The 25,686-nt window shown below is 42.9% G+C and overlaps 1 long non-coding RNA gene across 1 annotated transcript; it reads right to left on the bottom strand.

Annotated features, from left to right (window-relative positions):
• Window positions 1-12,015: 12,015 nt before the first annotated feature.
• Window positions 12,016-20,354, bottom strand: LOC140723203 (uncharacterized). Its single transcript, XR_012097830.1, has 3 exons — window positions 20,257-20,354; window positions 15,560-15,877; window positions 12,016-12,176 (listed from the first exon to the last, which is right to left on the bottom strand). It is a non-coding gene; the product is annotated as an uncharacterized lncRNA (long non-coding RNA).
• Between the last annotated feature and the right edge of the window lie 5,332 nt (window positions 20,355-25,686).

The raw sequence follows: 25,686 nt of genomic DNA, 5'->3' as shown, positions 1-25,686 counted from the left end.
GGATAAATGGAATTAAAAGGCATGGGAGAGGAGCTGGTCAAAGATAATTTGGAAGACGATAGGGCTGACAGAAGGGCAGGAATGGTTGGAGTTTCTTGGAGCACTTCTGGAGTCTTAGGATAGATCATTCCAAAGATGAAGATTTGTCGAATGGGTGGATGAGCATCCATGGCTGGCGAGTAAGCCAGCAAAAAACACAGGAAAGGGCTTTGAATATAGAAAAAGCAGTGGAAAGCATTCGAAGCTTTTTTTAAATCAACTGAAGACAATAAAAAAGCTGCAACGCGAGGAAACATGAAATACCAAGGTAAGCTTGCAAATAATATAAAGGAGTTTTTTCAAAATGCTCTTAAGTAATGTAAAGAGTGAAACCGAGACTATTGTAGGTATCGAACTGCTGGGAAATGTAGATGGTAATGGGGGATAAGGAATTGGCAGAAGATATTAGTACATCAAGTAATGTAATTTCAATTATTAAGGAGAAGGTCTTTGGGAAGCAGAAGGTACTACAGAATGATGTGTCACGTGGTCCAGATGGATGACACCATATCGGCTCTGAAAGAGGTAGATGAAGAACCATTGTTGAGGTATTCGTAATGATCGTTCAAGAATCACTAGTTTTTGGAATCGTTCTGGATGGCTGGAAATTTTAAATATCACTTCACACCTTAAAAAAGGACGGAGATAGAAGAAAGGAAACAATAGGCAATTAACCTAATCAATGATTAGGAAGATGCTAGGAGTCAATTATTGACGATAAGGATTTGGGGCATTTGGAGGCATGTGACAAAATAGGACAAAATCTATCGGGGGAATCTTGACTGACAAATATATTGGAAATATTTGAGGGAATAGACAGCAGGATCGATGCAGGAAAGTCAGTGTAGATTGTTTACTTAGATTTTCATGGGACCTTCGTATAGGTGCCGCACATGAGGCTACTTAACAAGATTAAAAACCAATTGCGTAACAGGAAAAATACGAGCATGGAAAATGGGTTCCTGTTTATTTGGAGTTAGACATTTGGCTGACTGAAAGGAAGCAAAGAGTGGGAATAAAGAGGGTCTTATTTTCTTGGATGCCATTGATTAGTTGTGTTCTGCAGGGGTAGGTTCTGGGACCTCTTCTTTTCGCATTGTACGTCAATGACTTTGTCCACAGAACGATGGCTTTATGGCCCAGTTTGTGGAAAATGTGAAGGTAAATAGGAAATCAGGAAGCATTGAGACAGTTGGGAGTTCATAAAAGCAAAAGGACAGAGTGAAAAAATGGACATAGCAGTGCCAGTTAGAAGACGGTATAGAGAAGTATATGGGCATGTAATTTGGTAGTAATGATGACGTAGACTATTTTCTAATCTGGAAGAAAATTCAGAATTCAGAGTTGCAAAGTGTCTTGGGAGAATTAGTGCAGGGGTCCCTAAGGGGTCGCTATTGATTGAGTCGGTGTTGAGAATGGCAAATACAGAGTTAGCAATTATTTTGAGAGGATTAGAATATAAGATAAATGTTATAATATTTTGGCATTGGCCGAACCTCACTTTCGTATTGTGATCAGTGTTGGTAAAAGATATGGAGAATCAAGAGAATGATCCCTGGAATAAAAGGGTTAATATAGGAGGAGCGGCAGGTGACTCTGTGCCTGTACTCGGTAGAGTTTAGAAGGACAAGGGCGACTGTCACGGAAACCAACAGAATGTTGAAAGACGTAGATAGATGTGGAGAGGACATTGATTATAATGAGGATGTTTACTGCAAAGGGGAGTCTCGAAACAGAAGACACAGCCAGCAAGGCCCATTTAGAACAGATGAGGAGGGACTTCCTTGGCCGGAGGTAGCGAATCTGTAGCATTAATTGGTGCAGACAGCTGTGGGCATTGAGTAATTGGGTATATTTAAAGCAGATGTTAGCACGTTGGCAACATTTACTGGGAGAAAGCAGGATAATGGGGTTGAGAGAGATAATAAATCAGCAGTGATGGAATGGAGGATAGGCCGAGCAACCCACGTATGCTTCTATGCGTTCTGGTCTTATGACTGATGTGTGAAAACAACACAATGTCCATGCAACTGTCTTGGGATTCAGATGTTTACTGCCTGTCACTAATCCTCTAGAATTGTGTCACATCCGCAATGCAGGAATTGGCTTCCTCATCAGCTGAGGAATTCTAAATTAAATATCTTCAACTATATTATCTTACGATGGATTGAAGATCATCGATAATGCAACTAAAATGGATGGATCTTAGAAACTGTTCTGAGAACAAAAACACTGCTGTGATATTCTGGAGTTAGAATGATTGATCTCCAAGATAGGTTATCAGAAGAGAAATGGAAAGATATTCCATAATAGGAACAACAGACAATCAGCAAAATTTCCTGAGGTTCCACTGCATTGGAAAATAATCCCAGTTTCACTACAACTAGGTCTGAGGAGTTACATTGTGAAAGGGATTCAAAGATGTAATTTCCATACCACTAAATTTGAAGACCTAAGATGATGAATTTATAGATGAACATACATATTTACAGACAACTCTCTTTACTGAACGGCGTGCTTTGGATAACACCTATCTATTATAGGCAGCTGCACTGAGTACCAAAGAGAACAGAGTCACTCACAGGTGCAAATCATTTTAATTTTCTAAAACCACACATGGCTGGACAGGTCAGAATTTGGATATGACCGTCAGTGTTTGTGAGGTCCATGGAGAGCGGCCTGAAATACCATGTTCATGTCTATCTTTAGGTAGATATTCAGCAAGTCAACAGTTTTCTTTTTTATTGGTTTGTCTTTTATCTGCCCTTTTTAGGGCAACCTAGTGATTTCTTGTGTCTAAGGTACTTCCTTAGAAGGTTGGCGTCATTCAATGTCTGTAGTGAGATGCTGAAGATGTTCTATAGGTCAGTTGTGGAGAGCGCCCTCTTCTTTGTGGTGGCGTGTTGGGGAGGAAGCATTAAGAAGAGGGATGCCTCACGTCTTAATAAGCTGGTAAGGAAGGCGGGCTCTGTTGTGGGCAAAGTGCTGGAGAGTTTAACATCGGTAGCTGAGCGAAGGGCGCTGAGTAGACTACGGTCAATTATGGAAAACTCTGAACATCCTCTACATAGCACCATCCAGAGACAGAGAAGCAGTTTCAGCGACAGGTTACTATCGATGCAATGCTCCTCAGACAGGATGTAGAGGTCAATACTCCCCAATGCCATTAGGCTTTACAATTCAACCGCCAGGACTTAAGAACTTTTTAAAAGCTATTATTAATGCTTTTTGAGATAGTGATTTAGATGCATATCATATTTTTTACTGAGTTAAGTATTGTATGTAATTAGTTTTGCTACAACAAGTGTATGGGACATTGGAAAAAAAAAGTGGAATTTCCCCATGGGGATGAATAAAGTATCTATCTATCTATCTATCTATCTATCTATCTATCTATCTGTCTATGAGTTGTCAGATTCCTGCATGGTAGTTTGTGTTGTACAGAGTTTTTCGAAGATGTTACCAGGAGATGTTGATGATGGTTCGGAAGTGGATGTGATCCACGTGGACTTAAGCGCACATTCGGACAAGATGTCACTTCATTCGGATATCGCCCATGTATGAAGAGAGAGACATTGAAGTGGGTCAATAGTTCCCAAGCTTTAATGTTAACAAAGTTAAAGGAAAACAATAAATGCTACAGCAAACAGGCCGTTAATTATTATTTTCAAATGGGAAAAGAAGCCAACACTGCAGCTGAAAGGAATAACTAAATATATATATAAAAAAAAACAATGAAAACTGGTAGTCTTCAGAGACAGTTGACTCGACTGTCCAATTTCTCATGCAAGACCAAATGCAAGCAGGCAGTGAAGTGATGGTAAACACAAAGTGCACTGCAGATGCTGTGGTCAAATCAAGACGCACAAACAAGCTGGATAAACTCAGCAGGTCGGGCACCATCTGTTGAAAGGAGCAGTCAAGGTTTCGGGCCGAGACCCTTCGTCAGGCCCTATAAAGAAGGTGGGGGCAGGGTGGAATGTGCCAGGTGAAAAAACAATCAGGGAAGATTAAGGGGTGGGGGAGGGGATAGGCAGGATAGCTGAATAAGGAATCTAAGGGGAAAGCACTATGGGTAGTAGAAGAAGACAGAATCATGAGAGAGGCGATAGGCAGCTAGAAGAGGAGACAGAGTGAAGGTTGGATGGGGGAAGAAATTACCGGAAGTTAGAGAATTCGATGTTTATACGAAGGGGTTGGAGACTACCCAGATGGTAGATGAGGAGTTGTTCCTCCAACCAAAGTTTGGCCTCATCATGGCAGTAGAGGAGGCCATGTATGGACATATCCAAATGGGAATGTGAAGGGGAGTTGAAGTGAGTGGCAACCGGCATATCCTGTCAGTTGTGGCGGACGGAGCGTAGGTGCTAGATGAAGTGATCCCCCAATCTGCGTCGGGTCTCGCTGATATAGAGGGGGCCGCAGCGGGAGCACCGGATGCAATAAATTACCCCAACAGACTCACAAGTGAAGTGTTGCCTCACCTGGAAGCACTGTTTGGGGCTATGAATGGTGGTAAGAGAGGAGGTGTAGGGACAGGTGTCACACTTACGCTTGCAGAGATAAGTGCCAGGTGGGAGATCTGTGGGGAGGGATGTGTGGACCAGACAGTCACAGAGGGAACAATCCCTGCGAAAAGCAGAGAGGGGTAGAGAGGGAAAGATGTCCTTAGTGGTGGGGTCCTATTCATTTCAGTTTTCAATCACTTTATTGATTTCCAAATAAAGAATATACAAATTGGAAGAGGAGTTTAACAAGTAGATAATACAAAACACATATAAACAGCAACAGTTAAAACAAGTATATAATATCAAAATCAAATAAGTAAAATATTATGTTGTTATATATACAATGGTAAAAAAAAACAATTCATAACAATCATAAAAAAAGATTGGAAATTTTATTAATAAGGAAAAAAAACACTAACTAAACTGAAACAAAAAAGAAAAAAAAAGAAGAGAAAAAAAGGAAAGAAACAGAAAGATTGGGCAGTCCAATTGAGGATAAAATTAGAAAAAAAGAGAGAAAAAAAAACACATCCTTCCAGTCGTCTCCAAACCTTCATTGATAAGGATTTTCCCCAAAGAGAATAAATAAAAATAAATAAATAAAAATAAATTACCGTAGATTCCGGACTACAGAGCGCACCTGATTGAAAGCCGCTGGCTCTAATTTTAGAAATAAAATCAATTTTTTACCTGTAAAGGCCGCACCGGATTTTAGGCCGCACCGGATTTTCGGCCGCAGGTGTCCCACGTTGTAATATGAGATATTTACACAGAACGATATTACACGTGAGGATTTTTTAACTTTTAATTAAATCCATATGGTAACAAAAACAAATACATATTGCAAATGCTTTTTTTCGAACTGTGCCCGTAACGCGGCTACTTTTAAATATAGGTTGCGTATACTTCTTTACTGAACAACATTCCAATATCTCCTAACGACTGGTAAAAAATATCTATACTGCAGCCTACCAGGAAAAGTTATTGATCGCCTTTAACTTAAAAGCAGCGTTCGCTCAGATCCAAAGCCGCTCGCGTAATGTGCTCCCCCCCTCCTTTCCGTTTATCGCAAACGGCATTTAAAAGCAGCGTTCGCTCAGATCCAAAGCCGCTCGCATAATGTGCTCCCCCCCTCCTTTCCGTTTATCACAAACGGCATTTAAAAGCAGCGTTCGCTCAGATCCAAAGCCGCTCGCGTAATGCGCTCCCCCCCTTTCCGTTTATCGCAAACGGCATTTTTCCCACAAGACGCGGCGAAACCGGGTGTGACGTCATAGCATCCCGCGATGTAGTACAGAAAACAAATATAGTAAAACTCTTCTAACTTTAACTAGAAAATGAATTACTAAGCGAAAATATTATAAACTAAATAACTGCCATAAAGGCAGCACAATGCTTTTCTTCGAGTGTTTTCCATGTTGATGAGGGTGAGTACAAATGACTGATTTACAATAATTTAATTGTGAAAGTGCGCTTGATTTATCGTACAATTTCATTGGACCTCTGTGAACTACTCATCAATTTTATTGGTCTACTGTTATGAGGCAAAATGTTTACGAGGCGGCATGAAAAAAATCATGTATTAGCCGCTCCGTTTTAAAGGCCGCAAAGTTCAAAGCTGTTCAAAATGTGGGAAAAAAGTAGCGGCTTAAAATCCGGAATCTACGGTAAATCATGTGAAAATATTGAATAAAGAGTCACCAGACTTGTTCAAAATTAAAGGATATATTAAATGTCCAGCTTGTAATTTTTTCCAAGCTTAGACATGACATAATGGAGGAAAACCAATAGAAAACAGTAGGCGGTTTCGATTCTTTCCAGTGTAGCAGAATGGTTCTCCCAGCCAGTAAAGTTAAAAGAAGCTATTGCATGTTGGGCGGAAGCAGATACTTTGCTTGCTTCCTCTGGGATAATCCCAAAAATTGCTGTAAGTGGATTAGGTTGAACATCCATATCTATAACTTTAGATAATATTCCAAACAGATCCCTCTAAAAATTACTTAAACTCACACATGACCAAAACATATGAGTTAGAGTAGCCACTTCTGTGTTACATCTGTCACAAATAAGGCTTATATTCGCAAAAATATGCGCCAATTTATCTTTGGACGTTTGGGCCTTGTGTACTATCTTAAACTGAATTAAGATATGGCATGCGCAGATAGATGAATTACTGACTAAATAATACATTTTACTCCATTAATTATCTGAAAGTGAATGTTGAAGTTCTACTTCCCAGGTACAATTGAATCCAATCATTAGGCAACATGCGAGCTTTCATTAACTGTTTGAAAAGGTTTAACCTGAAAAATAACATAAGCCAATTTGAAAAGCAGGCCAAGGGGCAATTCGGTAAAAAATCATGTAAGAAATTCCTAACCTGTAAATACCTGAAAAAATGTATATTAGAGATATCATATTTATCCATTAACTGTGAAAAAGACATTAGACAGTCTTGTAAAAACAAAACTAAAAAAGTTTTTATTCCCTTAATTTTCCATGTTAAAAAAGCCTTATCCAAAGTTGATGCTTTAAAAAAGAAATTAGAATAAATATTACTAGAAAGTAAAAAATCATTTAATTCAAAAAATCTATGAAATTGAAACCAAATTTTAAAATATGTTTAACAATAGGGTTGAGAGCTTGTCTACCTATTCTGGAGAGCGAAAACGGAAGAGGAGCTCCTAATAAAGAAGCTAATGACAAGGCGATCTTGGTCGTCTATATCATAAATCCAAAAAGTAATATAACGAATATTAATTGCCCGATAATAAAATCTCCATCTTTTTTTGATTTTTGCAATAAATGTCTATTCACTCTAGAGCTTTTATTATTCCAAACATAAGATAAAATCAAAGAATCTATTTTATCAAAAAATGTTTTTGGAACAAAAGAGGGAAGGTGGGTTCCTATTGAATGTGGCGGAAGTTGTGGAGGATAATATGCTGGATCTGGAGGCTGGTGGGGTAATAGGTGAGGACAAGGAGAACAGGGTCCCTTTTGTGGTGACGGGAGGATGGTGAGGGCTGAAGTGCGGGAAATGGAGGAGATGCGGGTGAGGACATCATTAATGACGGCAGAAGGGAAACCACAAAACCAGTGAACCGATGTTGTGCTTCCATGAAAAGAATAGAGTTAAATACCATCACAATGAAATAATACTTAGCTGACACATGCATATTCACGAGCACAATTGCTGTGTTTGCTCAGCTGCCGAATCTGCGATTGTAACAGGAACCACTTCACTTGGCTCCTGAGGCACAGCAGACTTGTGTGCGCTGGAAGTCGTGGATGAGTGACTTGTCCATGATGTTCTTTGCTGGGATCCAAGTGCGTTCTTCTGGACCATACCCTTCCCAGTCCACAATGTACTGAATTTTACCACGTACCGGGCGAGATACCAGGAGGTACAGCATAGATCAGAGAACCATCTACCAACCAGCAAGAAGGGAGAAGTGAGGTGACTGTGCCCATGGAAGACGTAGTAAACGGTTTAAGCTGGGAGCCATGGAATACTCGATGAATCTTCGGTGATGCTGGTAGACATACCCTATACGAAACATTGCTGCCTGCCTTTTCTGATTCAAGCAGTCCCATGTAGCTTGTTGCTAATTTGTGGCTCCCTTGATGACAACAGTACTGCCTGTCCTGGGACATAGATGGCCACTGCAATTCTCTCTTTATAAACTCCTGGGTCCGGTGCATTGCTGGATCCCCAGCCGGATGAGTTGTGTGCCCTGCTTTAAACACGGTAGGCGCTCTGCATCAGGGACAAAAGCCGTGAGAACGTTCAGTCACCCCGGTCTGGGTCCGACAGTTGGGCGGCCCTCATCTCCACTTCCATCCCTCAGATCACCATTGGAGCATTACATGAGCGACAAAGTATGGGCTCTGTATCGGAATTGTCCTCAGATCCGTGGAACTGCCGGGTGTGGAAGAATTTAAGACCGTTTAGATATGTAGGGGTTAACCAAATTGCTTGAGAATGCTCTTAAAATTTAGCTAAAGTCCTTGCTAAAGTCTAAAGAAGAATGTTGTGGCGCTGCATTTACTTAATATTCTTGTTTGTTGAAAATCTAGTCCTACGTTCAAAGTCACATTGTTTGTCGAAATCTAGTCCTACGTTCACAGTCAAGCAATGTTATTGTTAAGTGCTTTTATTTACGTACATTGTGTCTATGTTACCCCCAAAGCACCGCTTTTAGGTACAGAGGCTCTCCACGATATCATGTAAGAAAGTCCTTTCGTCTGAAACAATTCACCGAGTCGGCCTGATTTATTGTGTGCTGCTCCTGAGACTTTTCCGCAACACCGGGAGTCTAGGTGAGGATGGAATTGACTGTGGGAAGAAGAGAGTCCACTGGCCTTGAAGATAGATGAGTTACTTTGCATCCTAAATTTAGGAGAGATCCTTGCGATCTGTGCAGACCAGGAAAGGACGTTCTGCCCCCTCCAGGCAGTGTCACCATTACTCCCTGACAGCCAAGAGGTTCCTGGTTTCAACATCGGAGTTTCTCTGAGCCAGAGTCAAGCGACAAAAAAGAAATACACAAGGGTGGAGCTGGCTATACGCAAGAGAGCACTGAAAGAGGACAGCTCCAATGCCCACAATGGCTATGAATCCCTGTGATGTGCCTGGTGAGTGCATTTTTGTGAGCCACGATAGACCCGAAATTCCGGAAGTGGGTGTGCGGTGAAGGACGGTGATCAGAGAGCGTCCTCCGTGTCCGTTCGGAACCCCTGTGTTCTGTCCACGCTGGAAAACAGTGATGTGAGATCACTCATTCTAACCCGTCTCACCTGTAAGAATGCAGAATTTGACTGCACAGGCTCTCACCGTCCCTTTACCTTGACGCAGGTCCAAGAGTCAGTGGGCAGCCTCCTTAGCCCATGCTGCAAAACCATCCTTCACTCTGCAATGAAATGTCGGAACGACTGGGCTGCGGTGTATCCTTGCTACCGTAAAGTGTACTACAGGGTGAGTTGAGGTCCATCTGGGAGTTTGACCCATGTACGCAGGTTTTCGTGCTTATCAACAAAACTAGCAATCTGGGCTTGAATGTCAGCTGACACTGGGTAATAAAATACCTACAACCATCAGGATCTTCCTGGTGGAGGAATACAGCTCCTGTTCAGACATGGTTCAGGTCCAACGGCGGGAATATTAGTAGCAGATATTATAGGGGCAGCAGAAAAAAAAGACCTGTGAGATGCTGAGAGTGAGACTGACGCAGACTGAGGTGCTGAATTGCCGAGAACGCTAATGGCTGGCAGATGATGCTGGCTGTCCGCAGTGTGTTTGTGGACGTAGTCCATGAAACTGGAAATCGCAGGCAACTGACTCTGATTGTCTGTGGTAAGCTCATGTGCAGTTGCGGTGAGGGATGATACCTGTCCCTACATATGAGTCTTACTTGTCGGCAGGAGAATATCTCCCTCATTGCTTCTGTAACTTCAATCAGAACAGATTCAATTGCCATTAGCTCGTCCCCTACCTGATCAAGCAATATCAGGGGCAAGGTCAGCGGGTGTGTCTCTCTGCTGGGTCCATCTCTGTGTATTCAGACTTGCTGTCAGTATCTTCGGATATGACACAGGAGCGGAGAGAGAGACACTAAAACTGGTCAATAGTTCTCAGACTTTAATGTGAACAGAGTTAGAGGGAAAGGAAATCAATAAATGCTAGGCCAAACAGGGCTGTTAACTAAATCTCTCAAATGGAAAACGAAACCAACAACCTGGATAAAATGAATAATTGAAAATAAAACGAATACCGCTAATCTGCAGGGTCAGTTTACTAGACAGTCCAACCGCTGACGCAAGGCTGAATGCAAGCAGGCATCGAAACGTTGGTGTGCTTTGCTCAGGTCTCAGCAAGTACTATGATGAAAATAATGGAGTTAAATGCCGTCACAATGAAGTAATAATGACCTGACACTTGCATTCCCATGAACGCAATGGCAAAATCCGCTGCATGCCAATCCTTGGTTATGACACAATAAGTTCAGTTGCTCAGCATTCAGAATAAGGTAGACAATTGGAATCAGTATTGCCTTCGTAGAAAAAGCTAAAGAACTGTAGTAGCTAATTGAGACTCTGACTGTAGGCCTGTAATTACTGGAGTGCTGCAGGGATCGGTGCTGGACCTTTATCATCTATATCAATAATCTGGATAAAAAGAAGGTTAATTGGATCAGCAAATTTACGGATGACACCAAAACTCGAAGTGTAGTAAACAAAGAGGAAGGCTATCGTGGCTTACAGCTTGACCAGCTGGAAAATGGGCTGAAAAATAGCAGATGGAATTCAATACAGACACGTGCCAAGTGTTGCAGCAAGGTAGAACCATACAGGGTAGATCTTGCATAGTGAATGTTTGGGAAATGAAAGAATGCAGTAGAACAAAGGTAATCAGAAGCACATTTTCATAATTCAGTGAATGGGGCAGCAGATTATGATAGGATCCTAAAGACTGGTTTTGTCACAGTAGCGTTGAGAAATGAAAATACTGAGTGCAGGAGAAGAAATGTTATGTCGAACCTGCATAAGACATTGGTGAGACTGAATTGAGAATTTTGTGCGCAGTCATGCTCACCAACCTCGGGAAAAGAAGAATATTAGGTTGAATAAGTACTGAGAAAATTTAACAAAGTTGTTGATGGGACTGGAGGACCTGAGTTATAAGAAAAGATTGAATTGGTTACGACTTTATTCGTTGCATGGAAATTTGATAGGGGTATGTAAAATTATGAGGTGTATAGTTTGGGAAACTGCAAGCAGGATTTTTCCGCTGAGACTGGGTTTTGCTACAACAAGCGGTAATCGATTAAGGGTGTAAAGTGAAAACTTTAAGGGGAACCTGAGGGAAACCAATCAGAGGGTCGAGAGAGTGGAATGAACTACCGGCGCGTGATGCAAGCATGTTCAATTTCAATGGCTATGAGAATTTTGAATAGATACGTGAATGGTAGGGGTGCAGAAGTTTATGGTCGTTGGGAGCAGGCAGTTTCTATAACTCAATGAAAGGACAGCCACCCGTTGTTTGAAATTCAAATGGAGACAGGGACATGGTAGCTGGATGCTTTCCCACCTTCAGTATGTGCAGTGAAGCCAGCGGGCCCAGTTGAATTTTTATCTTGGGTTAATGAGCTCAGTAGAATTTGACCAATGACCCTGATAAGATGTGAAGTTAATTTTAGACTGAATACCTGATCAACAATCCAGATACGGAGTCCCTGCTCTTATACCACACCGATAAATACAGCAGGTGTGAGAGGGAAAGGGTACACTGAACCTCCAGTTCCCAGGGCTCCCCACCTTAACAGGCTTTTACAGCTGAAAACAGGTCTGCTGCAGACAAGCCAGAGATATAATTTCCAGAGTCACGTTGAAATTGTAGAACATGCAGGTGATTATCACTGTTCCCTCTAATATGTTATGTCACAATACATTAAATATTCGCCTCATTTTCTCGTGCACTGAAACATCCCTCCTTTGTCAACATCCAACCCAGTCTTTCAACTCTTTCTTCAATTGCTTGCTTCAGTCTGTCCCTGTAGAACTTTGTTAGTTGGTACAGTAGATGTTCATCCCACCGTGCTAGGAAATCAGGGATTGCAGATTCTGTAGCTGTGAATATAAAAAGGATAATGTAGATACTAACTTGAATATTTCTCATCTCCTCTGCTGTCACCTTACGCAGCAAACCAATCTTGTCTCGAATCTTGGTGTTCAACTACCTTTAGCTGCAAAACATGGATTTTCTCCCGATCTTTTAAAACTGACAGAACAATGCTCTGGATATTAGTTTACCAGAAGGAGCAGATCCCCAGAGTCCTACTCCCAAACCACCCTCACATCCAGTTCAATTATGGCCAATAAATACTGGGTCTGTCAATGAATCTCACTTCTCCGAGATACTCTCTTCATTTGGGCTTCATTTGGAATTCTTCTTGACTGGATTTACGACAGCCTTTGTACACCATGGTTCCAGTACCTTACCATCCTTTTGATGTCTCATTGGAACGTACGCAGAACCCCACGCAAATATCCCCTGAATATTTGCCACATTTCTTCCATACTTTTCCCTGAGAACATCTGTTTCCCATTTATGCTTCCATATTCCTGTCTGATAGACTCATACTTCCCCTTACTCCAGTTAAGCGTTTCCCTAACTTGTCTGTTCCTATCCCTCTCCAATGCTATGGTAAAGGAGATAGAATCGTGATCACTATCTCCAAAATGCTCTCCCACTGAGAGACCTGACACCTGATCAGGTTCATTTCCCAATGCTAGGTCAAGTACAGTCTCTCCTTTTGTAGGCTTATTTACATATTGTGTCAAGAAACCTTCCTGAACACACCTAACAAACTCTGTGCCATCTAAATTGCTCACTCTAGGGAGATGCCAACCCTGTCATTATTATTCCTTTCCAGAATCTGTCTCCCTATCTGCTCCTTGATACCCTGTTACTATTGGGTGGTCTATTAAAAAAATCCAGTAGAGTTATTGACCCCTTCCTATTCCTAACTTCCACCCACAGACAACCCCTCCAAGACTTCCTCCTTTTCTGCAGCAGTGACACAATCTATGATCAACAGTGACACGCCACCATCTTTGTTGCCTCCCTCCCTGTCCTTTCTGAAACATCTAAAGCTGGCACTTGAAGTAGCCATTCCTGCCCCTGCACCATCCAAGCCTCTGTAATGACCACAACATCACAGCTCCAAGTGCTGATTCACGCTCTAAGCTCATCCGCTTTATTCATAATACTAAACTGGATAATTTGGCAAACTGGATCAAATTAGATGATGAAAGGACGGAGCAGACTCTGTGGGCAAAGTCACCTAATTCTGCCTCTTTATTATAACAAAGAGTCTTGTAATAGCCCATTAAGTAATGCAGAGGCTTTAGTATTGGTCAGACAGTACTTGGAGTACAGGTACTGTGAGCAGTTTTGTGCTCCACGTGAGAAATTTTGTCTCGTGTTTGGAGAGGATCCAGAGGAGGTTAACAAGTATGGTTCCCTCTGAGCTGTGCAGATGGGCATCCAGGCAGTAGCTGAAATGTTCCCGCACACACAGCCTTTGTTACCACACAGTTAGAATTTTTTTTCATACTGAATAATGTTAATTTAAAACACTGCACATATTTTCAGCCTTTTTCAGCTCAGAGTAATTGTTGGGCTGCACAGCTGAAAAAAAACATAGGGATTGTTCTTCACAATAAATATTCCAGGACTGAAGAGGGTGGAGAATGTCTGATGCCTCTGGGTATGTAGTCACAACAGTTTAGAAAACTGAGAGGACATCTCATTGAACACACATAAATCAAAAGTCCAAAAGTCCTAGATGGAATAGATATTGCGAGTTTCCGTGTTGTATGACTCTATCAATATATAGTATACTTCTCTGCTGATAAAGAGAGAAACTGGTGTAAATGTCTGACTTCGTTTCTACAAGCATAACCCATAATATTGAACTTTGCAAATTTCCTCACACAATAACAAAATTCAATGAAACAATGCAAAGCAACAATGAAATCCGTGTACAGCTTTTGAACACGAGTGTATGTTGGTAACTAATGCTGGTATTGTTGTGTTTCCACATTTGTAAAAACTGTGACCCTAAATGGGTATTAACAGGATGCAAATATTTATATTAACAACCCAAAAGCTGTCTTGTAGATTTGTCAAAGTATAGTGTTGTCTGTATTCAATCCTTAACATACACTGATAATCTAATAGTTTCTAGGCTCACATAGGAGACTTTAGACCAAAAACACCTTGCCTGTTGATGAGGCAGGGCTGTGATCAAGTTGCGACAGGGCGTACATTTTCCCATTCCAGAGAATCTGGGAGCACTGATCCAGGGCAGAACAGGAGCCCATGGTTTGCTGAAACATTACTGATCTCGCAGAAAAGCATCTGAGGAAACGTCATCCATCTGAATGCCTATTGTGTTACATTTTTCTCTCCATAGTTTCTGCATAGTTGGCTGATGTTTCTGGTAATTTGTCTTTTTAAATTCAGAGTTATGCCATCCACATTATTTTGTCTTTTCGTCACCAGAGAAATATATCGCAATTTGCTCTGTGGTTATTTGAGATGGCTGAGCAGAATCTGAATGCTCAGGTTACACAGCACTGGCTGCATCATGAGATTTATTTTCAGGACAAATAGCGTGGTTGAATAGATTTTCTGGAAGTTGCTTCGTACTAAAAGCTAATGGGCATCCTTCACCTGAACTCCATCCTTGCCAGCAACAACAGAAACAACTGAGCCATTACACACGTGACATTTGATCAGGTTTATCATTTCATCAGGTGGCCAAAACACATTCTTTTCACCTCCAAGGAACGCATTCTTTCACAACCTCTGTTTTCCTATTAATCGTTTTATATTTCAATGTGGGATTATCTTCTGATTCTGAACTTCTGCATTATATATCTAGTTTGAAAGAACCTGTCAGTGTTCCAGAGTGGTGACATTGTGGGCAGTGTGTTCCGGGGCGTCACAGGACACTTCAGCTGACGTGCAGGGGTTAAACTGGCCACAAGGCAATATCAACACAATACCACAAACACACGCTAAAGAATTAATGTGATTCAAAACGTGGAATGAGATAATCCAGTTTGAATAGTAAACGGTAAAGAGTGAAAAATTGTAATAAGAGCTGTATCGAAGAGTAGTTCTTTTTTAAAGTAAACTAGCGTAATCATGCCAGATGTGAAAGTTAGGTTGAGCTAGGGTCACACGGCCTTGGGTTCCACACGCACAGGCCAACATGATCTTATTTTGTCCATCCAGCCGACATCTAACCAGCAAGATCCCATAGCAAAAGTAGGGCAGAGTTCTCCTATGCATTGGTTAACATTTCCCGATTAACAAAAGATAAACTTTCAAGACGTTAGTGAATTTCACTGTAACAAAGTAAGTTCAAAAGTAAAGATAAAACAAATAAAAAATAGCAATCCTTCAATAAATGAGTGAACAAGACCAACGTCTCACTTACCAGTGACTTCGAGAGTGACGGTCGCTAAGGTTTTTGGGCCACGGATTGGAACTATGCTCACACGGTACACCCCACTGTCTGACTTGTTCACCAACTTCAGCAGTAGCGATCCGTTGGAGGTGAATAGTTCAGCTCGCGATGTATAAGCATTATCAATAGACACGAGTTGATCGATCCACTGACAGACAGTTTTCCCGTTAAAAGACCAGCTTCCACTTGAGATCTTCCCTGACGGCCACACTGAAAAGAATGCATCTCCACCGATGGTTGTATATACTTTACTATGCTCTACGTTGATGGTAAAATGCTGAGACTCACCTGAGGAAGAGGAAATCGTAAGACGGTAAAGTGACAAAGGTGCAGAGACTGGAGAAATATATGTACTGCAGCTCAATAATTACAGATATTTAAAATCTATACACAGCTCAAAATGCAGATAACAACACACACAAAATGCTGGTAGAACACAGCAGGCTAGAGCACCTATAGGGAGAAGCGTTGTCGATGTTTCGGGCCGAGACCCTTCGTCAGGACTAACCAAAAGAAAAGATAGTAAGAGATTTGAAAGTAGTGGGGGAGGGGGAAATGCGAAATGATAGGAGAAGACCGAATGGGGTGGAATGAAGCTAAGAGCTGGAAAGGTGATTAGCGAAAGTGATACAGAGCTGGAGAAGGGAAAGGATCATGGGATGGGAGGCCTCAGGAGAAAGAAAGGGGGGGAGCACCAGAGGGAGATGGAGAACAGGCAAACAACTAAATATGTCAGGGATGGGGTAAGAAGGGGAGGAGGGGCATTAACGGAAGTTAGAGAAGTCTATGTTCATGCCATCAGGTTGGAGGCTACCCAGACGGTATATAAGGTGTTGCTCCTCCAAGCTGAGTTTGGATTCATTTTGACAATAGAGGAGACCATGGATAGACATATCAGAATGGGAATGGGATGTGGAATTAAAATGTGTGGTGACTGGGAGATCCTGCTTTTTCTGGTGGACCGAGCGTAGGTGTTCCGTGAAGCGGTCTCCCAGTCTGCGTCGGGTCTCACCAATATATAAAAGGCCACACCGGGAGCACCGGACGCAGTATACCACACCAGCCGACTCGCAGGTGAAGTGTCGCCTCACCTGGAAGGACTGTCTGGGGCCCTGAATGGTGGTGAGGGAGGAAGTGTAAGGGCAGGTGTAGCACTTCTTCCATTTACAAGGATAAGTGCCAGGAGGGAGATCGGTGGGAAGGGATGGGGGGGGGGGGGAACGAGTGGACAAGGGAGTCGCGTAGGGAGCGATCCCTGTGAAAAGCAGAAAGTGGGGGGGGAGGGAAAAATGTGTTTGGTAGTGGGATCCCGTTGGAGGTGGCGGAAGTTACGAAGAACAAAATGCAGTTTGTCTCTTGTAAACAAATCTTCTGTCCTACATCTACCCACAGCTCTGTTGATTCTCTGATTACTAGCAATCTGGGAACCCTCACCAGCAGTTATGAAGAAACAAAGAACAAGCACTGGGTACGTCAGAAGCGCCATATCGACAGAACAGAATGTACCTTCTATTACACTCAGAGACAGAACTGCACCTCCTGGTTTCTGGGCTACATCTTTTGATTCAGTCATCAGAAGCCGCAGTGCTCATTGGACCGAGCCCCGTCCAGAGAATCAAATTTGCTCACACACACACACACACACACACACACACACACACACACACACACACACACACACACACACACACACACACACACACACACACACACACACACACACACACACACACACACACATCATGTAAGACCCTGTTTTTCCTGGTGATGTTGTTAGCTGAGTCTGCTTACAGACAGACGTACTTTATTGATCCCAAGGGAAATTGGGCTTCGTTACAGCCTCACCAACGAAGAATAGTATAGAAATATAGCAATATAAAACCATAAATAATTAAATAATAATGTTAATCATGCCAAGTGGAAATAAGTCCAGGACCAGCCTATTGGCTCAGAGTGTCTGACACTCCAAGGGAGGAGTTGTAAAGTTTGATGTCCACAGGCAGGAATGACTTCCTATGACGCTCAGTGTTACATCTCGGTGGAATGAGTCTCTGGCTGAATGTACTCCTGTGCCTGACCAGTACATTATGGAATACAATTCATCCTACCCTATTATCATACCACTCATCTGCGCCTCTGGTGTTTGAGCACCTTCCCATCTCAGGATCAGAATCAGGTTTATTATCAATGGCATGTGTCGGGAAATCTGCTACTCATTTGTCATTGCTTAGGATTTATTAGTTTCATGTAAGATCTTGTATCAGTGTTATTTGATGGGGGAGGATATTCAGAACCTGAGGAAAGGTTCTGAGTGAGTCGTCATAAAATTGAAATGTTATCATGGACGTATTTTTACTCAAAGCGGGTGGTGAACATTTGGCATTCTCCATCTTAGAGAACTCTGAATATGGTGCTGGTTGGGGCTGGGGAGGGGGTATGCCTAGGGGCCGTGATTCAGTGCTTCCAGCCGAGTCTGAAGAGTGTTTGGACTTCTTGGATGCTATACGTATCAGAACATGATTATGAGACTAGGGTCAGATTAGCCTTCAGCGTCTCGTGGGAGGAGCGAAACGGGGGAGCCACACACTGTGCTCCACATTCTCATGTTTACAGATCTTAGTAATGGCATTTTCCAGAGTCTGGGTTTTGATCTTAGGTAAAGGGAGTGTAAGCCAGAATTTTCACTATCTACCATATCAATCTCTCTGATCAGATTCTTATACATGATCAATGACTATCCGGTTGGCGCAATATCTCAACATATGTCTGGCCTAACATTGATGTACTACACACTGGATTTCATGTGTAATTTCCACCAAGCCCTGTGCAGTTTAATTGATATTTTGGACCTTGATTTTCCAAAATCATTTTTTTAACATCACCATATATATGTCTTCAGAGCATGTGATAGGTTCATGTCAAATTAACGGTATTCTCCATTTTTACTCACCTAAATCCTCCTACCAGCATGAACAAAAACAAACACTTCTTCACCATTATTTCTGCAAAGTAGATTTTGCTTTGTGTATTTGTGGAAACTGTGATTGTTGTTGCATGACACGAGGAAATCTGCAGATGCTGGAAATTCAAACAACAACACACACAAAATGCTGGTGGAACACAGCAGGCCAGGCAGCATCTATAGGGAGAAGCGCTGTCGATGTTTCGGGCTGAGACCCTTCATCAGGACTAACCAAAAGGAAAGATAGTAAAAGATTTGAAAGTAGTGGGGGGAGGGGGAAATGCAAAATGATAGGAGAAGACCGGAGGGGGTGGGATGAAACTAAGAGCTGGAAAGGTGATTGGCGAACGTGATACAGAGTTGGAGAAGGGAAAGGATCATGGGACGGGAGGTCTCGGGAGAAAGAAAGGGGCGGGGGAGCACCAGAGAAAGATGGAGAATAGGCAAACAACTAAATATGTCAGGGGTGGGGTAAGAAGGGGAGAACGGCATTAAGGGAAGTTATAGGTCAATGTTCATGCCATCAGGTTGGAGGTTACCCAGCCGGTATATAAGGTGTTGTTCCTCCAACCTGAGTTTGGATTCATTGAAACCTATCGAATATTGAAAGTCCGAAATTGACTGGATGGGGAGAGTATATTTTTTATAATGAGGGATTTCAGGACCAGTGGGCACAACTTGGAATAAAGGGGTGTCTGTTTTTTAACAGGGGTGAGGAGCAATTTCCATAGCTGGAGGGTAATGATCCTGTGAAATTACGTATTTGCTGCTCGACTATGTTTTTTTTGTGGCACTCGTGACTGTATCATACTGCCATCTTCATAAGGTTGATATCTTGTTATGTGCAATGTGTGCTTTTTCCCGTTTAAATATATAGCATGCACTGGGCTTCAATTTAATCCTACTTGTTAAGTACATTTTATTGCCCCGATAGCCCCCCCCCCCCAATTCCTTGTGAAAGTCACCCTTTATTTATATCCTTCAGAGTCCTGTCCCATTTCACTGAGGAACATGAAACATGTTTTTGACAAATCCAATTCACCTTTGGTCCTCATTCATTAGTGCAGCAACACATCAGAACAGCCCATAAAGTCAACAAATGCAACTTATCTACAATGAGCTGTCTCCTGTTCCGACACCACTTCTCACTAACCCCTTCATCTGAGCAGGGAAAACACAATGCAGAGAATTCCCTCATCTCCTCTGGGCAACAACAGGGGAAATTGATGAGAAATTGACTGACGCCCATCCAGAGCGCAAACTAGACTCTCGCATTTGTGAACTGCAATCATCCAATGTTGCCTTTATAATTTCAAAGTGGAGGAATCTATCACTTTAGAAACAGTCTATTGGTGAAACAGATCCTGTCTATTTTCTGGACAGTTACGTCGCCCACAAGAACCCTTGTTGTAATGCTGGTTTCCTCTATATCCACCTGATACAGGACCTCCTGATCCCTCTCCTCATAAAGCTTTCAATGGGGAGAAGAGTAATTTGACCATTTTCTGTCCTATGTTCCTGTGCTGTACAAGTTTGATTGTCCCAGTACTCAAGGCCGCTTTACAGGACTGATGAACCCATTACATGGCATTTCTCTCTTTCTCTCTGTTCCCATTAGTGCCTGTGTATGACTCTTTCATTGGTCTTTTTGGCTATGTTTGCACCTTCAGGACATGTTTAATTATGCTGATCCAAGTGAACATACCTGTGTCCATTATGATTCTGACTGATGATTATTGACTGTTGTCTTCTGGCTGACACTTTTGTCCCGGTTCAGGGAACCTCCACCTGCTGGTGATTCTCTGAAATACACACAACAAGCAGACAGTCAGTCAGAGAGAGCATGATTACTGTGCAAAGTATGATGGTATCTCTATCCCCTGTATCAGAGCAGCAGTTGGCTTACGGACCAAGCGTTCCCTGTTACTATCAATTCCCACATCATGTCTGTGTGTCTGTCCAGTGATATCTAGTGAATCCCAATGATAGAGTCACATGGCAATACCAGACAGAATCAAACCCTTTGGCCCAATGAGACCATGCTGACGATGATGCCCACCATGGTGGTCACAATTTCTTGTGATGGGCCCACATCCCCCCATGTACTCGTATAATCTGTTTCTGCCACTTCCTGTGGCTTCTCACTCCACATAATCAGAAGCCTCTGCATGAAGAACGTTGCTGTTCATATTCATTTTAAATCTTTCCCTCTTCCCCTAAATCTAACTCCCTAGTTTTGTTCTGCATCTCCGAAAAGGAAACCTGCGAAGAGGTTTGTCACCAAACCAGGTTCATTACCTTATATTAGATACAGTATGGTACATCGTCTAGTTGGCGCATCCAAATTGTATGTCAGGAATCCTTCCCGGATGTCGAGCATTTAACGTTTTTGAATCAGGAGGTGAGAACCAATATTAGGGAAGTTGAAGTCGACAATGACAACGACTCTGTGATACTTGCATCTTTCCAAAACCTGTCAACTTATCTGCAATTCATTGTTCCAGTGGGCTATTTTGGTGGTGAGTAGGCAGTTGGGACTATAAAATACACCAAGTGATTACTCTTTTCCTTTTCTGATTTTCACCCGCACTAGGTGCCACCTGCCTCTCCCGATGTCCTTTATTTCTGCAGCTGTGGATTACCAATTCTCCTTTCACCTCCTTCTATATGTCAGTGCTCCCCAAATTCCATCAATATGTGGACTTTGCAACGAGGGGGGAGAACGCATTGGACCTGGTTTACACAAACATCCCCGACGCGTACCGGGCAGAGCCCCGCCCCCACCTCAGATACTCAGACCACATCTCTGTTATGCTAATCCCAGCATACAGACCGCTGGTCAGGCGCTCCAGACCAGTTCAGAAGCAGGTGAAAACCTGGCCAGCAGGAGCCATCTCTGTTCTTCAAGACTGCTTTGAGCACACTGACTGGCACATGTTCAGGGAGGCTGCAACCGATGGCGGCTCTACCAACTTAGAGGAGTACATGGTATCTGTGACCAGCTACATCAGCAAGTGCATTGATGATGTTATTCTGTCCAAGACCATCACTATACGTGCCAACCAGAAGCCATGGATGACGGCAGAGGTGCGTGTGCTGCTGAGGTCCCGCGATTCCAGCTTCAGAACAGGCGACAAAGCAGCTATAACAACAGCAAGGGCCAAACTGTCCCGAGCCATCAGAGGGGCAAAGCGTGCACATGCCCAGCTAATCCACAGTTACTTCCAGGACAGGGGCGACACGTGGCGCATATGGAAGGCCATCCAGGACATCACCAATTACAAGACAATATCACCTGACTGTGCAGGTGATACCTCCCTCCCAAATGCGCTGAATAACTTCTACGCCCGGTTTCAGGTGGAAAATGATGTGGCGGCGAGGAAGGCCACCCCTCCTACAAATGATCAGGTGCTGACCTTGTGCAGGTTCAACCCACGGAAGGCTGCTGGACCAGACAACATCCCTGGTAGTGTACTCAGAGGATGTGCAGACCAGCTAGCAGATGTTCTCACTGACATCTCCCTGAGCAGCGCCACCCTTCCAACCTGCCTCAAGGCCGCTACCATCGTCCCCGTGCTGAAGAAGTTTTCAGTGTCCTGCCTAAATGATTACCAACCCGTTGCACTTACATCCATCATCATGAAGTGTTTCGAGAGGCTCATCATGAGGCATATCAAGACCCTGCTGCCCCCCTCACTGGACCCCCTGCAGTTTGCGTACCATCCCAACCACTCAACAGATGACGCCATTGCCACCACCCTCCACCTAGCCCTAACCCACCTGGACAAAAAAGACACATATGTTCGGATGCTGTTCATAGTCTTTAGTTCAGCATTCAACACAATCATCCCTCAGAAACTCTGCTGACCCACGACTGTGCTGCAACACACAGTTCAAACCATATCATCGAGTTCGCCGATGACACAACCGTGGTGGGTCTCATCAGCAAGAACGACGAGTCAGCTTACAGAGAGGAGGTGCAGTGGCTAACAGACTGGTGCAGAGCCAACAACCTGTCTCTTAATGTGAACAAAACAAAAGAAATGGTCGTTGACTTCAGGAGGGCACGGAGTGACCACTCCCGGCTGAAAATCGACAGCTCCTCGGTAGAGATCATAAAGAGCACCAAATTTCTTGGTGTTCACCTGATGGAGAATCTCACCTGGTCCCTCAACACCAGATCCATATCAAAGAAAGCCCAGCAGTGTCTCTACTTTTTGCGAAGGCTGAGGAAAGTCCATCTCCCACCCCCATCCTCATCACTTTCTACAGGGGTTGTATTGAGAGCATCCTGAGCAGATGCATCGCTGCCTGGTTTGGAAATTGCACCATCTCCGATCACAAGACCCTGCAGCGGATAGTGAGGTCAGCTGAGAAGATCATCGGGGTCTCTCTTCCCGCCATCACGGACATTTACACTACACGCTGCATCCGCAAAGCAAACAGCATTATGAAGAACCCAATGCACCCCTCATACAATCTCTTCTCCCTCCTGTAGTTTGCCAGTCAAGTCGCGCTCTCACGACCGGACAATATAACAGTTTCTTCCCCCAAGCTATCAGACTCCACAATACCCGAAGCCTTGCCCTACTGTCCTGTTTATTATTTATTGTAATGCCTGCACTGTTTTTGTGCACTTTATGCAGTCCAGTGTTGGTCTGTAGTCTAGTGTAGCTTTCTCTGTGTTTTTTTATTATTATGTAGTTCAGTCTAGTTTTTTGTGTCATGTAAACCATGGTCCTGAAAAATGTTGTCTCATTTTTACTATGCACTGTACCAGCAGTTATGGTCGAAATGACAATAGAAGTTGACTTGACTTGACTTGACTTTGAGTCAAATAAACCCTGTTACATCAGACATCCAATCCTGCTGGTCTTACAAATCACAAATCAAACATTTCAGGTGTGTGATGGAATACATTTGACTTTCCTGGTTTAGTTCTTTTGCAAGTCCATTGTTATTGTAAACAACAAGAAATGTGGACCTGACACTAAGACAGATAGATCAATACTTATTGATCCCAAAGGAAATTTACAGTGTCACTGAAGCATTATAAATGCACAAATATATAAATATTAGAAGAGAAGTAAGAAAGAACAAAAAATGTCACCTCAAACTATCTAACTGAAGGGGGTATCACTTCCCGAGCTATAGAGAACGTAATGGCTGAGGGGTAGAATGACTTCATAACACGCCCTTCAGAGCAGTGCAGTTGCCTTCCTTAGTATATGACTAAAACTGCTCCTCTGTTCAGCTAAGGTAGCATGAGGGAATGAGAAACATTGTCCAGAATTGTCAGGATTTTCCGTAGCACCCTTTATTCTAACTCAGCCTCCAGTTTGTCCACTCTGACTCATATAACAGAGCCAGACTTTCTAATCCGTTTATGGAGCCTGTTTGATGCCATTGCCTCAGCACATCACCACATAGAAAACTGTGCTGGCAACAACAGACTGGTAGAAGGAGGGACCTGCCTACCACAAAGGACCTCAGCCTCCAGAGGAAGCAGAGGTGTCTCTTGCCCTCCTCGTACACAGCCTCTGTGTTGGTGCCACACACAAGCCAGTCACCAGGTGCACCCCCAAGTACTGGTAGATCCTCACCACATCCACATCCTCACCATCAACAGTAACAGGGAGCAGTGCAGGCTTAGTCTTCCTAAAGTCCATCACCATCTCCTTTGTTTTACTGATGTGAGCTGCAGATGATTCAGCTTGCAACATTTGACAAAGTCACTGTACTCATCCTCCCATCCTCCCTTTATCCACCATTGCTGAGGTATCAGAGAACTTCTGCAGATGACATGGCTCAGTGTTGTATCTAAAGTCCGAGCTAGGTACAGGGTAAACAGAAAGGGATCCAATGTAGTCCCCTGTGGGGAACAGGGCTGCTCATAGCCATGTCTAACACAGAGTGCTCAAGCTGCACAAACTGTAGTTTGCCAGTCAAGTCGACCCACCATACACCAATGGAGCATGAAATGGTCACATCATTGTGCTTACATATATTATGCTCACTGTATGAGGATGATGATGGAACAGTAACTATGGAGTTTGCCAGATCTGCTCTTGACCACAGTGCAGGTAACAATAAATTGCATTGTAATGTACCCTCCCTATATTGGTGATAATGAAATAAAAAGTAATTAAATAATACACTGGCAGCTGTGTATTTCATGTAATGCCATATCACACAAGCGTGTAAATGAAATGAATTCCCAGCTGCTGCCACCCTCCTGGGCTCCGGTCTCAGTGACCGGGAAACTGTCGGTGCAGAGGGGTGAACCAACCTCCTGCCACTGGAAACACTAGTGTGCGGAGATGGTCTGGGCTACACTGTCCTTAAAGATCCATATATACTATCAGAGGGAAATTGCTCATGGGTAGACAGTTAAATTAGGAATTTTAAGTTAACATTTTGGAAGATTGGAATATTTGGGGAGCAATCCTGGAAGTTGTTTTTAATCACAAGACTGCCTTCTTTTTACAGAACATAAAATATGTTGCTCAAGACTTTAGACATAATGATTTTTGCATTTGAATTTCCTCTAAAAATAGTTATGATGCAATCGTAGTATTTGTCATGCAAATTACCAATTTAAGTATTAGGCTGGTTTACAAAACAGTTTGACATTAATTCTCTCACCATCTTAACATACACACTTATCCAGCGGCCAAAGGAGAAAGATGATTCATATCTGCACTATGCTGGGAAGAATGGTGTGACGGGCGTGGACAAAAACCTTCCATTTTCCAGAAGCTGCAAATGTACAGTTCTGAAATAAAGTTCTGGAGATGAAGTATCACAGAGTGAATAATAATTATCAGCTTTTAGGCCAAATTATTGAACAGCTTTCAGGTAACGATGGTCATGGTAAGGGTACAGTATAGTGGGACCAGGCTCATGTGAACATTGAGCCGGACAGTGACTTGCACAAGAGGCACATCAGTCACACCAAGCAGTTTTTGAATGTTGTTTCAGTGGTTATAAAATATTCACAGGAGGACATCGCACACCAAGTTAGTAGATGGAAAGGACATTAAAGGGCATGGATAAATGATTCTTTCAGGGCCCAGGACAATTCAGATTTTTCAAAAGTACCAGAAAACTGGCCATTCCACACCCTGAGGGAACT

Source organism: Hemitrygon akajei, unplaced genomic scaffold (assembly GCF_048418815.1).
Source record: "Hemitrygon akajei unplaced genomic scaffold, sHemAka1.3 Scf000104, whole genome shotgun sequence".
Lineage (NCBI taxonomy): Eukaryota > Metazoa > Chordata > Chondrichthyes > Myliobatiformes > Dasyatidae > Hemitrygon > Hemitrygon akajei.
The sequence above is the reverse complement of the archived record's forward strand: the minus strand, read 5'-3'. Positions and strand labels throughout refer to the sequence as shown.